Source organism: Cebus imitator, unplaced genomic scaffold, assembly GCF_001604975.1.
Source record: "Cebus imitator isolate Cc_AM_T3 unplaced genomic scaffold, Cebus_imitator-1.0 Scaffold25, whole genome shotgun sequence".
Lineage (NCBI taxonomy): Eukaryota > Metazoa > Chordata > Mammalia > Primates > Cebidae > Cebus > Cebus imitator.
In genome coordinates, this window is record NW_016107340.1 from 6,838,088 (window position 1) to 6,852,882 (window position 14,795).

Consider the following 14,795-nt stretch of genomic DNA (forward strand, 5'->3'; position numbering starts at 1 on the left):
TTTTTTAAGTGGAGATGGGGGTCTCACTATGTTGCCCAGGCTGGTCTCAAACTCCTAAGCTCAAGTGACCCTCCTGTCTCAGCCTCCCAAAGTACTGGGATTACAGGTGTGAGTTGTGCCCAGCCCTGACTTCTGAGATCTTAATGCCCAGACCCCTCTCCTTTCTTGATCCAACAGGGCCCATGGCCCAGCGAGCTGAGCTGGGACCCAGCTGCCACTCACCCTCCTCATGGGCCACAGAGGCCTGGAGACAGCCTGAGGCCCTGGACATGGACAGCCTCATTTTCTCCTCCCTGTTGTTCACATTTCCCTCCAACTGGACCAGGCTTTGAGAAGCTGAGGTGGAGACACGGACCAGTAGGCCAACCCGCTGAGCCTTGGAGCCTTGAAGCTGCGAGCAGGAGAGCAAAGTCCTGAGTGGAGCCTGGCCCAGGCCCTGCCCCTGGTCTCTGTCCCCTGCCAGCCCCAGGCTCAGGAAGGGGCTGTCTGGGGAGGCTGCAGTCAGACTTGTAGGAAACCAAGGGAAGGCACAAAACCCACGCCCGATCTCCAGGGCACCAGGTTCCCCAAGCCACATCCCTCCCCAAGGCTCCCAATGCCTCATCACAGAAAGCGCCTATGAAAATACTCAGGGCTGGGCGCAGTGGCTCACTCCTGTAATCCCAGCACTTTAGAAGGCCAAGGTGAGCAGATCACTTGAGCCCAGGAGTTTGAGACCAGCCTGGGCAACATGGCAAAATCCTGTCACTACCAAAAATACAAAAATGAACCAGTCTCATAACAAATAGATTTGAATTTAAAAGAAATTATCCATCTGGGCTGGGCGCGATGGCTCACGCCTGTAATCACAGCACTCTGGGAGGCTGAGGTGGGTGGATCACAAAGTCAGGAGATCAAGACCATCCTGGCTAACACGGTAAAACCCTGTCTCTACTGAAAATCTGAAAAATTAACCGGGTGTAGTGGCATGCACCTGTAGTCCCAGCTACTTGGGAGGCTGAAGCAGAAGAATCACTTGAACCCAGGAGGCGGAGTTTGCAGTCAGCAGAGAGTGCACCACTGCACTCCAGCCCAGGCAACAGCAAGACTCTCTCCAAAACAAAAAACCACCTAGGGGCCCACCAACCCAGCAGCAGCTGCCACAGGGTAACTTAGAGATGACTGCTTCCCAGGCCCCACCCAGACATTCTGATTTAATTGGTTTGAGGGGGGCCTGGGCACTTGTGTTTCTAACATTCCCAGTGCCCTGGTGTTTTGCCAACAGCCCAGGCTTTCCGAGTTTGCATGGGAACCACTGCAGAGGTCTAAGCAAGTTCAAGGAAACTCGGGTAACACCTGGCGTAACACCCCAGGCACGGAGCAGTTTACCTCAATCCCTGCAGCCGCCCAGCTTGGGTGCATGGCGGGGACCAGGACCAGGACAGGTGATTCTAGAATGGGGTGGGGGAGAGGCTCAGAGGCCCCAAGAGAACACGAGCCTGGAGGAGGCCCTGTGGGGAAGGACCTCAGCTACCCTGTATTCTACCCTGTATTCTGTCTTGTTAGCTCCAGACAATGCAGCTAAGAAGCTGTGCACCCTTCAGTAAGGGTGGCACCCTTTCTGGGACTCAGCTCCAAGGTCTCTAAAACCATACGGAACAACGATTCACAAAACTTAGCAGGACTTAAGAGTGTATGTGTGCATGCAAGTGTGTCTGTTATGGGTTGCTTTTGTTCCTCAGATACATTGAAGTCCTAACCCACATACCTGTGAACATAGTGTCATTTGGAAATAAGTTTTTTGCAAATGTGATCAAGTTAAGATGAGGCCATAGTGGATGAAGGCAGGCCACACACCCAATGAATGCTGTCCCTAGGAGAAGGCCACCACGTGGGACAGAGGCAGAGACTGGCGTGATGCCACCACAGCCAAGGGTTGCTGGTAGCCACTAGAAGCTAGAGGTGGTACAGAGGATCTTCCCTAGGGCTTTCAGAGGGAGCGTGGTCCTGCTAATAACTTGATTTTGGACTTCTGGCCTCTAGAACTATGAGATCAGACATGTCTGTTGCATTAAGGCTTCCAGTTGGTGGCAATTTAATACAGTAGCCTTAGGAATTGAATGCAGGGTGCTTACTACACATGCGGAAGCATATCGATCTCTGAGGAGATCCAAGTTGGTAGGAGGGTACAGCCTCAGACTCCTGTGGAATTTCACAGAGCACAGTGAGATCCTGCCAGGCAGGTGGGGGCAGGGGACGGTCTGCAGACCACATGGAGTCGGGCCTGGACGGCTCCCTGAGTGTGAGCTCAGCCCCTCAAGAGCGAGGCCTCCGCCTGCCTCTGTGCAGCCTGGGCAAGTGTCTGACCTCCCTGAATCTGTCCTGGGTCCACTCGGTTGTGGGGAGGACCAAACAAGGCTGGGGAAGCCTCTGACCACTCCACAGACCCCAGAATGGAGCCAATGAGGAGGCACCAGAACAGCTGTCCCAAATAAATCGGGGACAGAAAAGCAAGAGGACCAGCCACGTGCTGAGTGTCCACCACAGGCTCATTTCCAGGCATCTAGTTCCATCGGGCATGGGGTTTACAGATCCGGGAGCATCCAGGAGCCTGGCTGGGAAATGGGGAAGTGACCATCAGTCCCAGAGAACAAGAACCTTGGAAGGAGACGCTCCTTTGAAATGGTGACAGATGCTGAATTCTCAACCCACAAATGCCATCCTCATCCAGCTCCAGAGGCCAGGAAGGGAGGGAATTCCCTTCTCACAAGCACCTGTTATGTGCAGATGTTGCACAAATGTCTGTTTTCCTCCTAACGATTCTGCAAGGGAGATGTTCCCATTTGACAGGGGGGAGACTGAGGCTCAGCAAAGGAAAGTCACAAGGTCAAGTTCACCCAGCCAGGAACAAGAGGCGGATGGAAACACCGAGAGAACACCTGCTATGTCAGGTGCCTTGGCTATGCAGGCCGTGGGAACTGTTATCCAGACCCCCAAAAACCACCCTGTGAAATACCTGATCCAAGATGAGGAAACAGATGTTCAGAGAGGTTCCTCACTGGGATCACCTGGCCAGGTCCGGGCAGAGTAGGCACTGGAGGCCAACTCTGCCCCTTCCTACTTCCCAGGGCTGCTGGGAGGCAGGAGCGGGAGGAGATGGGGCCAATAATGGCTAATGACAGCAAATACTCACATAGTGGCTGTTTTCTTTCAAGCACTGGTCTAAGCGACTTATGCCTATGAACATATGTAATCTTTGCTATATTAACCCCAGGGAGATAGGGCCAGTGCAATTATTATACCCATTTTAAAGGGGAGGAAACTCAGGTACCAGGAGGCAGCTGGGCTGGGATTCAAACTTGGGTAGCCCAACCGCTGCCTCTTTGTTATAGGAAGGGCTAGGTGTTGGGGTGGTGGAGGAGCTGCTTTGTCTCAGCTCCAGGGCCAGTCCTAGGATTCAGCAGGTGGTTCCCCACCCAGAGTGACTCTCTGGCCCCATCCAGGATGCTGGTCTGCAGTTCCTCAGGTGGCCACTAGATGGCTGGGCTGCCCAGGCAGTGAGGAGCTGCTGGCCAGGGAGGAACGGGAGGGAAGTCGGGGCATCTTCCCCAGGGACTGTCAGCCCCTTCCTGGCCACCCACCTCCGGCTCCCCAGAGAAGTCAGGCAAATGAGGCCTGCTGTGGTTTCAGAGGGTCAGGCTGAGGTGCAGGTCGTGGTCTGGGGCTGGGACAAGGCCCAGCTGGCAGTGGGAATGCAGCAGGAGCCCAACCCCACCCAGGATGTGCTCCCTGGAGACCAAGAGGGCCTGGGACGAGAGAATCTGGGTGTCAGGCAGGTACAGGGGGTGGCAGCTTCCTCTCCTCACCATCCCCTGCACCGGGAATGCAGCAGCAGCTGTCACCTCCCAGCCTCCATGCCTGCCCCTGCCCCAGCTGATCTCTAAGAAATGCAAATCAGGGCTGGGTATGGTGGCTCACACCTGTAATTCCAGCACTTTGGGAGGCTGAGGCAGGTGGATCACAAGGTCAGGAGTTCAAGACCAGCCTGACCAACATGGTGAAACCCCGTCTCTACTAAAAACACAAAACTTAGCCAGGCATGGTGGTGCTCACCTATAATCCCAGCTACTCAGGAGGCTGAGGCAGGAGAATCACTTGAACCCGGGAGGTGGAGGTTGCAATGAGCTGAGATGGCACCACTGCTCTCCAGCCTGGGTGACAGAGTGAGACTCTGTCTCGGGGGGGGGGAAAAAAAAAGCAGATGCTGTTCCCTGCACTTAGAAGAGAAGCCAGCCTCTGGCATGGCCTGTGGCCTGCTTCGTCTTCCCAACCTCACCTCCCTTGCTTCCTCCATAAGGGCTGCCCCACGTTCCTCAAGGCAAAGTCCTGCCTCAGGCCCCTTCCCTCTGCAGGACTTATCCTCACCAGTGAGGCCCCTTTTCCAACACCCTGCTCCCTCTTCCCTGCTTCCTTCCTGTACAGCATTTACCATGCCCTGACCACAGACCATGCAGCTGTAATACAGCTCTAATCTGCTGTATCTTCCTGGCCCTGCTGGAATGCACCACCCAGGAGGCTGGCACCAGGGCTGTCTCTTTCACGACCCAGCCCCTGCACCTAGAGCACAGCCTGGCATAGGTGAAACACACACATGTTTTCTGAATGAACAGAGGAATAGATAAGGGGTAGAAAACTATGGTTCAGGGCCGGATTTGGCTCACTGCCCACTCTTGTAAATACTGGAATACAGCCATATGCATTCACTTACATATCATCTATAGCTGTTTTCACAAGACAGTGGTAGAGTTGGTAGTTGCAACAGAGACTGGATCATTCAGAAAGCCTAAAATATTTACTATCTGTTCCTTTACAGAAGAGTGTGGGTCCCTGGGATGCATGGATGGATGGATGGTGGATGGATGGATAGATGGATAATTGATGGATGATGGATGGATGGATGGATGGTGGATGGCTGATGGAAGGATGGATGGATAGTGGATGGATGGATGGTGGATGATGGATGGATGGATGGTGGATTGATAGATGGTGGATGATGGATGGATGGGTGGATGGATAGTGGATGGATGGATGGGTGGATGGATGATGAATGGATAGTGGATGTATTGATGGATGGTAGATGGATGATGGATGGATGGATGTTTGGTGGGTTGATGGATGAATGGATGGTGGGTTGATGGATGGATGGTGGATTGATGGATGGTGGATGATGGATGGATGGATGGATAGTGGATGGATGGATAGTGGATGGATGGATGGTGGATGGATGGATAGTGGATGGATGTATGATGGATGGACAGTGGATGCATAGATGGATGGTGGATGGATGGGTGGATGGATGATGAATGGATAGTGGATGTATTGATGGATGGTAGATGGATGGTAGAGGGATGGAGGGATGCAAGGGAGTGAGGGTGGGAGGGCAGAAATAAGGGGATGGGTGGAAGATGGGAAGGAGGAAGGAAGGATGGGTGAATGAATGGATAGATGGATGGGTGGATAGAAGAACCAATCAACCAGCTTTCCCCAGGAAGGGAAAGGGGTTCAGGAAAAGGGGTCCCAACACCTCTCTTCTGAGGCAAGCATGACAACAGGGACTCTAACTTCTGTGCCAGGCACCAAGGCTGAGCATTCCTGCATCACATCCCTCTTAACTCTCACCATCACCTACATCCTGGAACCTGCTGCTGCTTCCATTCCTCAGATGAAACACTGGAAGCTCAGAGAGGAGATGTGCCCTGTCCAGTCACCCAGCAGGCAAATGGCAGAGCCACCATGCTGGCCTCTGGCTGCCTTGCTCACACCCCTGCATTCTATGGGCACCACCCTCCCTCTGCCCCCTCACCTGGTCTTCCAGCTTCCCCTTTCCCCAGGGCAGACTCACCCTGGGCAGGTCACAGAGCCCCAGGTGGAGGGAGTGCTGCAGCCAGTGTGCGTAGTCAGTCTGTACTTCTCGTCGGAAGCTCTGCCGGGCACAAGAGGCCCCGAGGACATGCTCCAGCGTGGCCTCCACGATGATCTTGTCTGGCTGAGATGGCCGATGCCTCTGGAATGAGAGGGCCCATGTGTCAGGGGCTCATCACGTAAGAGAATGCCCATGGCCAGCTGCAGGTGGAGACCCTCGCCTAGCACGAACATGTGCCAGGAATCCACCGTCAGAGCCCTCATCAGCCACAGCACCCCCTTACACTCTGGGGCAGGATTTTTTTTTTTTTTTTTTGAGACAGAGTCTTGCTCTGTAGCCCAGGTTGGAGTGCAGCGGCATGATCTCGGCTCACTGCAATCTCTCCTCCCAGGTTCAAGTGATTCTTCCACCTCAGCCCCCCAGATAGCTGGGACTACAGGTGCACATCACCAAGCCCAGCTATTTTTTTTTGTATTCTTAGTAGTGACAGGGTTTTGCCATGTTGGCCAGGCTGGTCTCAAACTCCTGACTTCAGGTGATTTACCCCGCTTCAGCCTCCCAAAGTTTTGGGATTACAGGCGTGAGCCACTGCGCCCTGCCCGTGGCAGGATTTCTGCTGTAAGCACTTAGGGGGCCTAAGCACCCCAGGAACCCAGGTTGGAGGCCCAGAGGAGGAAGGTGGCTTCCAGGGCCAGCTCTCCCCAGCTCTCCATGGCCTGGTTCCTGCCCCAGGCTCTGGAGGACAGTGCTCAACACCACGAGGAACCCATCAGGCAGTGATGCTGGAAGAGACCTGGTCCCTGATGCCTCCAGGAACCTGAGCTCCTGATCTCCTCCTGCCCCCTCCTGAGAAGCCCACAAGCACCCCACCTTTTTCTCCATCTGTTCGCAGCATCTCATGCTGGAAACACATGCTTTTCTTGTCTTCCAGAGCCCTCACCACATCCCAGGTAGGAAGGGAATATTGTGCCCATTTCACAGGTGAGAAAACCAAGGCACATAGCAGAGAAGTGAGTTGCCCAGGATCCGGCAAGCACTGGAACCCAAGACCACACAGTGCCAGAGCGGGGCGCTCCTGCAGCAGTGGAGCTGCCTGGGGCTTCCCTGCCTGGACGCTGCTCCCCAGGCCTCATCTCGTATGTTAAGTTCTGCTGCATGCGCTGCTGGCCCCAGGACAGGTCGAGCTGTTCAGTGAACACGTCTGGGGTCTGTGTTACAGCTCCGCAGGCCTGAAGGGTGTCCAGGCCCCAGGTTTCCTGCAGCTGTTAGGGAAGAGAATAGGGTACATGACCTGAGGGGCCAGCCAAGAAGCCTGGAGCAAGGGGGATCCCCACACTGGGCACAGCGGCCGGGTCCCGCATACCTGCCCCAGGTAGGCGGCCAGGCAGCTGTCCCAGGCGGGGCTGTGTGCCGAGAACCTGTCGGCCCAGGCAAGCTTCAGGGTCACAGGTTGTCCTCTGTTCCAGGTGAGCTGTACCTGCATTGAGCTAGGAGGGCAGGGGTGAGGGTAAGGGGAAGATGTGGGAGAGAGGAGAGGCTAATGGCACCCCCACACCCCATGTCTGTTGGGAAATGAGAGGCTAGGGAGGATGGAGATGCTGGCACCTCCCCCCGCCAATATCCCTGTAGAGGAATTAGGATGGCAGGGATGGAGAGACTGCCCTGCCCCTCATATCTGGAAGAGCCCAGAGCCATTCCCAGGCTGGAGACTGAAAGCATCTGGATAAAAAACTCGCCTCATCCCAAACACCCAGACTCAGCATTTCCCAAAACAGAAAGCAATCCTGCACCTCACTGCGGCCTCCAGGGCCAGCAGGATCTGTCCGTGCCCATCTGACCTCATCTCCCTGTCACCCGCCCCTGCCAATCACTCTGCCCGTCTTATTCCCGCTCCGGCCCTCCCCAAAGCACCAGGCTCCTTCCCGCCACCAGCTCCCCCACCCATCTGCCCATTCACTCTCAATCTCATTTCCTCTTTACTTTTTTTCCAGTCACCCAGGCTGGAGTGCAATGGCATGATTTTGGCTCACTGCAACCTCTGCCTCCCAGGCTCAGGCAATTCTCCTTCCTCAGCCTCCCGAGTAGCTGAGATTGCACGTGTGCACCACCATGCCTGGCTAATTTTTTGTATTTTTAGTAGAGACGGGGTTTTGCCATGTTGGCTAGGCTGGTCTCAAACTCCTGACCTCAAGTGATCTGCCTGCCTTGACCTCCCAAAGTGCTGGGATTACAGGCATGAGCCACTGTGCCTGGCCCCTCTTTAATGCTTTATGATGCTTATCACGCCTTCTGATTTTTAAATTCACTCCTTGGCTTAAATTCTGGAGAGCGTCTTTTGCTTGCACACAGCTGGCCTATTGTCCTCCCTTTCACAGATGGAAAAACTGAAGGCTCAGAGAGGCGATGGGAGATGCCCAAGACCACCCAGCCAGATGGGGTGCCCAGCTGCTCACTCAGTCCCCAAAGCTACCACTAAACAGGCAACTATAAGTGATGAATTGGAGATGCCTGTACCTGTTTCCCACGTTAAAATGTGAGCTGTCTTGAAACACTGCCTGGTATACAGCAGGTGCTTAATGAGGTATTGATAAAGGAACAACTGAATGAAGGACCACGGAGATACCAGGCTTCAGGGAGCTGTGATTCTGGAGAAGTCCTTGTCACTGATGAACATGGTCTCCTTCTCCTACCTGAGGTGCCCAGCCCCCCAGGCTCAGCCACGTCCTAACTCCCCCCCCGCCAAGGGTGCCCGGGACATCCTCGCTCACCTGCCAGCTCTGCCTGCCACCCCTGCCTGCCACCCCTGCTCTCAGCAAGGCCGCTGGCCTCAGCTTGCCACCAGGAGACGTTGAATGGGTGAGCCAGTTCCAGGCGGGCAGCCAGCTCACTCTTCCCCAGCCATAGGGAGGAGACCAGCACCTGGGGAGGGGGACAGACTCAGCCAGGGGCCTTACCCAGACAGGCTGCACCTCTTTCCCACCCGCCCAGACCACCTTCTCCATCAAGGTCAAGGCTGCAAGGACAGATGGCGTTGAACACAAACCCAGCCCTGTGCAAGGCCCTGGGAGAGCTCAGCCCATTTCTCAGGGGAGGACATGGAGGCTTGGAGAGGAGCGGATGGAGTGAACACATGACAGATGAAACTGGAGGTCGCCCTCCTCTTCCACTGTCTTCCCACACTAGCTCTGTGGCTCCGGGCAGGTCACAGCATCTCTAAGTCCTTCAATTTCTTCATCTGAACACGGGGCTATTAAAAGCACTGAGCAGATTGGAGGCTGAGGTGTGGGTTGACCCACAGCACCTATCATGGGATAAGCAGTCAGGGCCTGTCAGCCACCGTCACTGCTGTGCCTAAGGTGTTGTGGGGACCCAGGTCTCCTGCTGCCCTTCCAGAAAGACTGTGGAACATGATACAGCCTTGTCAGCCCCAGGTAAGACTCCTCGAGCAGGGGAGGGCCCCAAGGACCCTGTTCAGCTCTGCCCCAGGGTCATCTTCCGGCCCTGACACCTACCTGGTCCCTGCCATACCAGCTGACAACCAGGCCGTCCTGGTGGCCGCCTCCCGAATGCTCTGAGGACAGGCAGAGGCTGCAGTGTCATGGCAGGAGGAGGGGCAGCGGTTGGGTGAGCTCCACTGGGCAGGTGAGGACACACACAAAGGGTAGGGCATGTGAGCTGAGGTCAGCAGCTCCAGGCCCAGGGGGATGTTCAGGGGACCCTCAGTGGACACCGCTGCCAGCCAGGCAGGTGGCCACTTGGGGATCACACACCCAGATAATTTTCACAAAATTTGGAAGCTACGTCTTTGTCACCATCATCACTTGACACCCTGCGCTGTCCCTGTGGGAGCCCCCGTTACAATGAGACTTCACGGCTCCTCCCCAGCCCTTGGACCTGGACTGACCTGGTGATGTGCTAATGGAATTTAACGAAGTTGACTGAGCACCAGTTCTAAGCCCAGGCCTTAAGACGCCTCGCCCCGCTTCCTCCCTCGAAGCCCTGCCCAGCCACAGGAGAACAAACCTGCTCGCCTGTGGGCTGGTGCCACCTGGGGTTGGAGGGAGCCTGGTTTCAGCTCAGGATGTCCAAGCACAACTGACAGCCAGCCCCTGAGCAGGTCAGAGAGGCCAGCCAATGCCAGCAGAGCTGCCTGCTCACCCTACAGCTTAACTTGAACATGTGGAAGACCAGAAAAGCTGCTCAGGTAACCCACAGCCTCGTGAGCAAGGAGCAACGCTTGCTTTATGCTGCTGAGTTTCAGAGCAGTTTGGTACCATCTTGAATCGGGAGCTAATGGGTGCAGCCCCAAACCCCAGCAACCTGCATCACTCAGGGCCTCACATGCACGGGTGACCTGCGCCCCCTCAGAAGCCCCACACCCCCATGCCGCCCAGTTCTATGCTCTCCTTCCATCTCGGGTATGACAGGTGGCACCCCATAGCTGGGTCCTCACAACAATCTCCACACCCTGGGTCTTATTCCTTTGTCCCCCAGGTGAGTCAAGCTGCCCTGACCTCCTGCCTCACTTGACCTCACCTCCTGAGGCCCCTGCACAGGCCTGCTTTCCCAGACCCCCACAGCAGGAGGCTGCCTGGGGGCCTTTTACACTGTGGTGAGCTCTGAGCTCTGTACAAAGGGCACCCACCTGTTCAGATGGGCTGCAGGGAGCCGTACCCAGAGACAGTGGCACTGGCTGGTTCTCAGGGCATCGCCCAGTCATTGGTTCTGGGGAAGTTGACCACATGCAGGGCTGGAAGCCTTTTCCCTGCCACCCGCTGACCCACCACCTGCAACACTGTGACCACGGTGTGGGGCTGCAGGCTGTGAGGCTCACCAAGGGTGGCACAAATACACAAACAGACACATGTACACGTGCATGTATACACACACCCATGCACACAGGCACACACACACATGCACACACACACATGCAGACACAGGCTCACATGCAGGCATGCACACACACATGTACACACATGCATACATACATGCACACGCACATGCTCAAATACAGTCATGCCCACATACACATGGACGCAGGCATACACACATGCACACACATACACACACGTGCACATACAGGCATACACACACAAGCACACACATACATGCACACACAGGTGCAGATACATGCGCACATACAGGCAGGCACACACATACACACATACACAGGCATACACATGTACACACATATATGCATACAGGTGCACATAATGCACACATGTACACACACAGATATGCACACATATACACATGCATACACACATGCACACTGCCTTGGCTCGTGGAGGACCTGCTCATTTCCTTTGCCTTCCAGGGCACACGTGGCAAACATGACACTGGGAGGATTCCATCAGGCCACCTGGCAAGCCGTGCCCCCAGGCAGGGGTCTGCACTGTCTCCGCACCTCGTGGGTCGGGGGTCAGGCTCTTCTCTGTGCCCAGTGGGTTTCTCACACAGAAACTGACAGTCTGGATGGCTGCACAGGCTACAAATGACAGCCCCTTCCAGGGATGCCTGTTCCTGGAGGACCCTGGCTCACAGCTGCCAGCAGGGCTGCATTGTCACTCACTTCTCCTGGCACCAGAATTGCCCAGGGATGCCACGCCTCCCAGGCCCTGGCCCCTTGTCCCTGCCCGGTCGTACTCAGGATAAACCGCAGCTCCTGCGTGACCTGGGTCCCCCAGGCCTCCTGCCTCACCTCCTCCCTTCTCCCCACTCCAGCCACAATGGCCTCCCTGATGCTGCTCCACACGCAAAGCTCCCTTCCACCAGGGGCCTTCCACCTGAAGTGCCTCTTCTCAGCCTCTGCACCTCAGCCAGCTCCTTCTTATCCCTCAGATCTCTAGCTTGGAAGTCACCTCCTCCAAGAGACCTTCCCAGACCACCCTATCTAAGGGAGGCCCACACTCCACACAGACCCTGACTGCTCTCACAGTCTTTCCCATGCATGGAAATGGTCATGTTGGATGTTATTTTGCTTATGTGTGTCTTGTTGCTAATGACTGTCTCCCTGAGGGGGGAAACCTGGGCCATCTTGCTTCCTGATGGGTCCCTCGTGTGTAGAATCACACCTGGAATCAGCAGGTGCTCAGTGATGGCTTTTATTTTTTGAGACAAAGTCTCACTCTGTTGCCCAGGCTGGAGTGCAGTGGCGTGTTCTTGGCTCACTGCAACCTCTGCCTCCCAGGTTCAAGTGATCCTCCTGCCTCAGCCTCCCAAGTAGCTAGGATTACAGGCGCCCACCAACACACTTGGCTAATTTTTGTATTTTTAGTAGAGATGGGATTTTAGCATGTTGGTCAGGCTGGTCTCCAACTCCTGACCTCAGGTGATCTACCCACCTTGGCCTCCCAAAGTGTTAGGACTACAGGCATGAGCTATTGTGCCCAGCCAGGGATGACTTCTTGAGTGACTGGGTCACTGCTGCCCGCATCCCCTTATACACTCACCCTGCAGGCTGAGGTTCCTGAAGGGCCTGGGGAGAGGCCCAGAGAGGCTCCCAGTGACGGCCAACACCTGGTCATTCCACAGCACCTCCTGGTGCAGGGCACAGGTCCCATGAGCTCGCTCATATGTGATCTGCAGGAACAGCTCCCCGGGAAGCACGCTGAGCTGGAGGCGAATGATGGCATCACAGGGGAACCTGACACATGCTTCTGCCTGGGATGGGAAGGAAGAAAAGTTTGCAGAGGAGAAAAAAGGGAGTATTTGTGGGTCATTTCTAGTTTCCTGCATGGCAACGTATGTCAGGGAATCAAAAGCCAAATGCTTCCTAAGGATGAGCAGATAACATAAAGGCGGGGAGTGGGTGAGGGGACTATGGCCAACTGGAGACAGTGCAGAACAGCCACCTCTAAACTCCGTGGCCAAGCTGTGTGGCTCTGGGCAAGTTTCCAACCTCTCTGAGCCTCACTTTTCTAGACAATGAAGGCAAGACAGTGTCAACCTCTGCAAGATAATACAAACGGTGCACTCAGCCCAGGGCTAGATCATGGAGAGGAGCTTGTAGGAGCCATGGTTGGTATTGAGTTTTCTCAATCATGTACTGAGCATGTATTATGCTCCCCAGCCAGTGCTGAGCCCCTGGGTACAACGATAGCCAAGACCTGGCCTTGGCCCTTACGGGGCTTCCAGGCTGACAGGGACATAGTCACAGGACAGAAAATGATGGGACAAGGATGGTCACAGAGGCATTCAAGGGAGAAAGGAATGCAGAAAAGCAAGTTTGGGGAGGAGGCAGGGAAGAGCATTCCAGGCAGATGGAACAGCCTGTGCTAAAGGCTCAGAGCGAGTTGCTGTCCTTGCTGGTAGGTACCATAGTCTGAGGGTCACTTGAGGGCACTGTAGGGGGACTGCTGGGGTGGGGTTGAAGTCCTTTTTTTTTTTTTTTTTTTGAGAAGGAGTCTTGCTGTGTTACCCAGGCTGGAGCACAGTGGTGCTATCTCTGCTCACTGGACCTCCACCTCCCAGGCTCAAGTGATTCTCCTTCCTCAGCCTACTGAGTAACTGGGACTATAGGCATGTGCCACCATGCCTGGCTAATTTTTTGTATTTTAGTAGAGATCGGTTTTCACTATGTTGGCCAGGCTGGTCTTGATCTCCTGACCTTGTGATCTGCCTTCCTTGGCCTCCCAACATACTGGGATTATAGGTGTAAGCCACCACGCCTGGCCTTCCCTTAGATTTTCAAATGACTGGCACTTATCACCCATGGCTAGTTCAAGAGCCACCTCCTCAGTAGAGTCTTCCCTGGCCACCTAATCTAAATAAGCTCCCTCTTCACTCTCAGTCCCTTCAGTGCATCTTCTCCATATCATGCTACTATCTGGCATATCTGTGGGATTTTGAGTAGTCAATCTCCCCCACTAGAGTACACATTTAATGAAAGGAAGGATCAGTTCCATTTTAGGTCACACCCCAGCTTCTAAAATAGTTCCTGGCACCTAGTAGATGCTCAATAAATAATGCAAAAGGAAGAAGGGATGGATACAGACACCAGCTGATCATCTACTCCAGCAATTTTTGTCCATTTCACAGCCCTGCCTGCCCTTCCCTCCCTGGAACCAGAACATTAGGACAATTTGTCTTCTTTCAAAGATCTGTCCCAGAAGCCCACCCCCTCCCCCGCCATGCCCTGGGCCTGGGCTGTCCTCCACATACCTGTAGGAAAGTCTGTTCTAGCTTCATGAAGTTGGTAAGACTGGCCTTAGCAGCTACCAGCCGGGTGCTGATGTGAAAGTAACGCTCTTCCACGCCCAAGGCAAACGTGCTCTGAACCTCACCCTTGGAGTAGTGTATCTGGGTCGGGGAAAAAAAAAACATGATAGATCTCCTCATCAGGGATCTGATGGAACATTTAAGCAGATGCTGGCTCTAAGCCATGAGCTCTGCCTCCCAAAGCCCCAGACCCAAGACCCACAGCTTCCTGGGCTGGAGGAACTTCGATGAAGCAAGGGTTTGGAGCCTCAGTTTAGGCCATCAAATGTGGCCATGGCAACTATCTTCTCAGGCCCTCCCTGCTAAAACACTGACTTGAAAATATCTACCAGCCTGGCACCAGCAGGCAAGAACTTTAGTTGCAGTACTTTTGCAGACCGCAGGGGGCAGTCTAGCAGAAAGGACAATACTTGGGCTTGTGTCAGCATCAAACACACACAGCTCCAAGTGTGGATCCACCACGGAGAGGTGAGTAATCTCCAGCTAGTTCCTTAACCACCGGAGCCTCAGCCTTCTAATTCAAAACACAGGGATAAGGACATTTATTTTATTATGGGTTGCTGTCAACATTGTATGAAATAATGTGCTAACTTCCAGGTTGGCTGAACAGCAGATTCGCTAGGGGAAACTTACTAAAAATATATTCTGGGCTCCCACTTAAAATCTACAAAAA

The 14,795-nt window shown here is 54.5% G+C and overlaps 1 pseudogene; it reads right to left on the reverse strand.

The window, feature by feature from the left end:
- Positions 1-14,795, reverse strand: part of LOC108300236 — a 47,487-nt pseudogene that overhangs the window by 21,221 nt on the left and 11,471 nt on the right.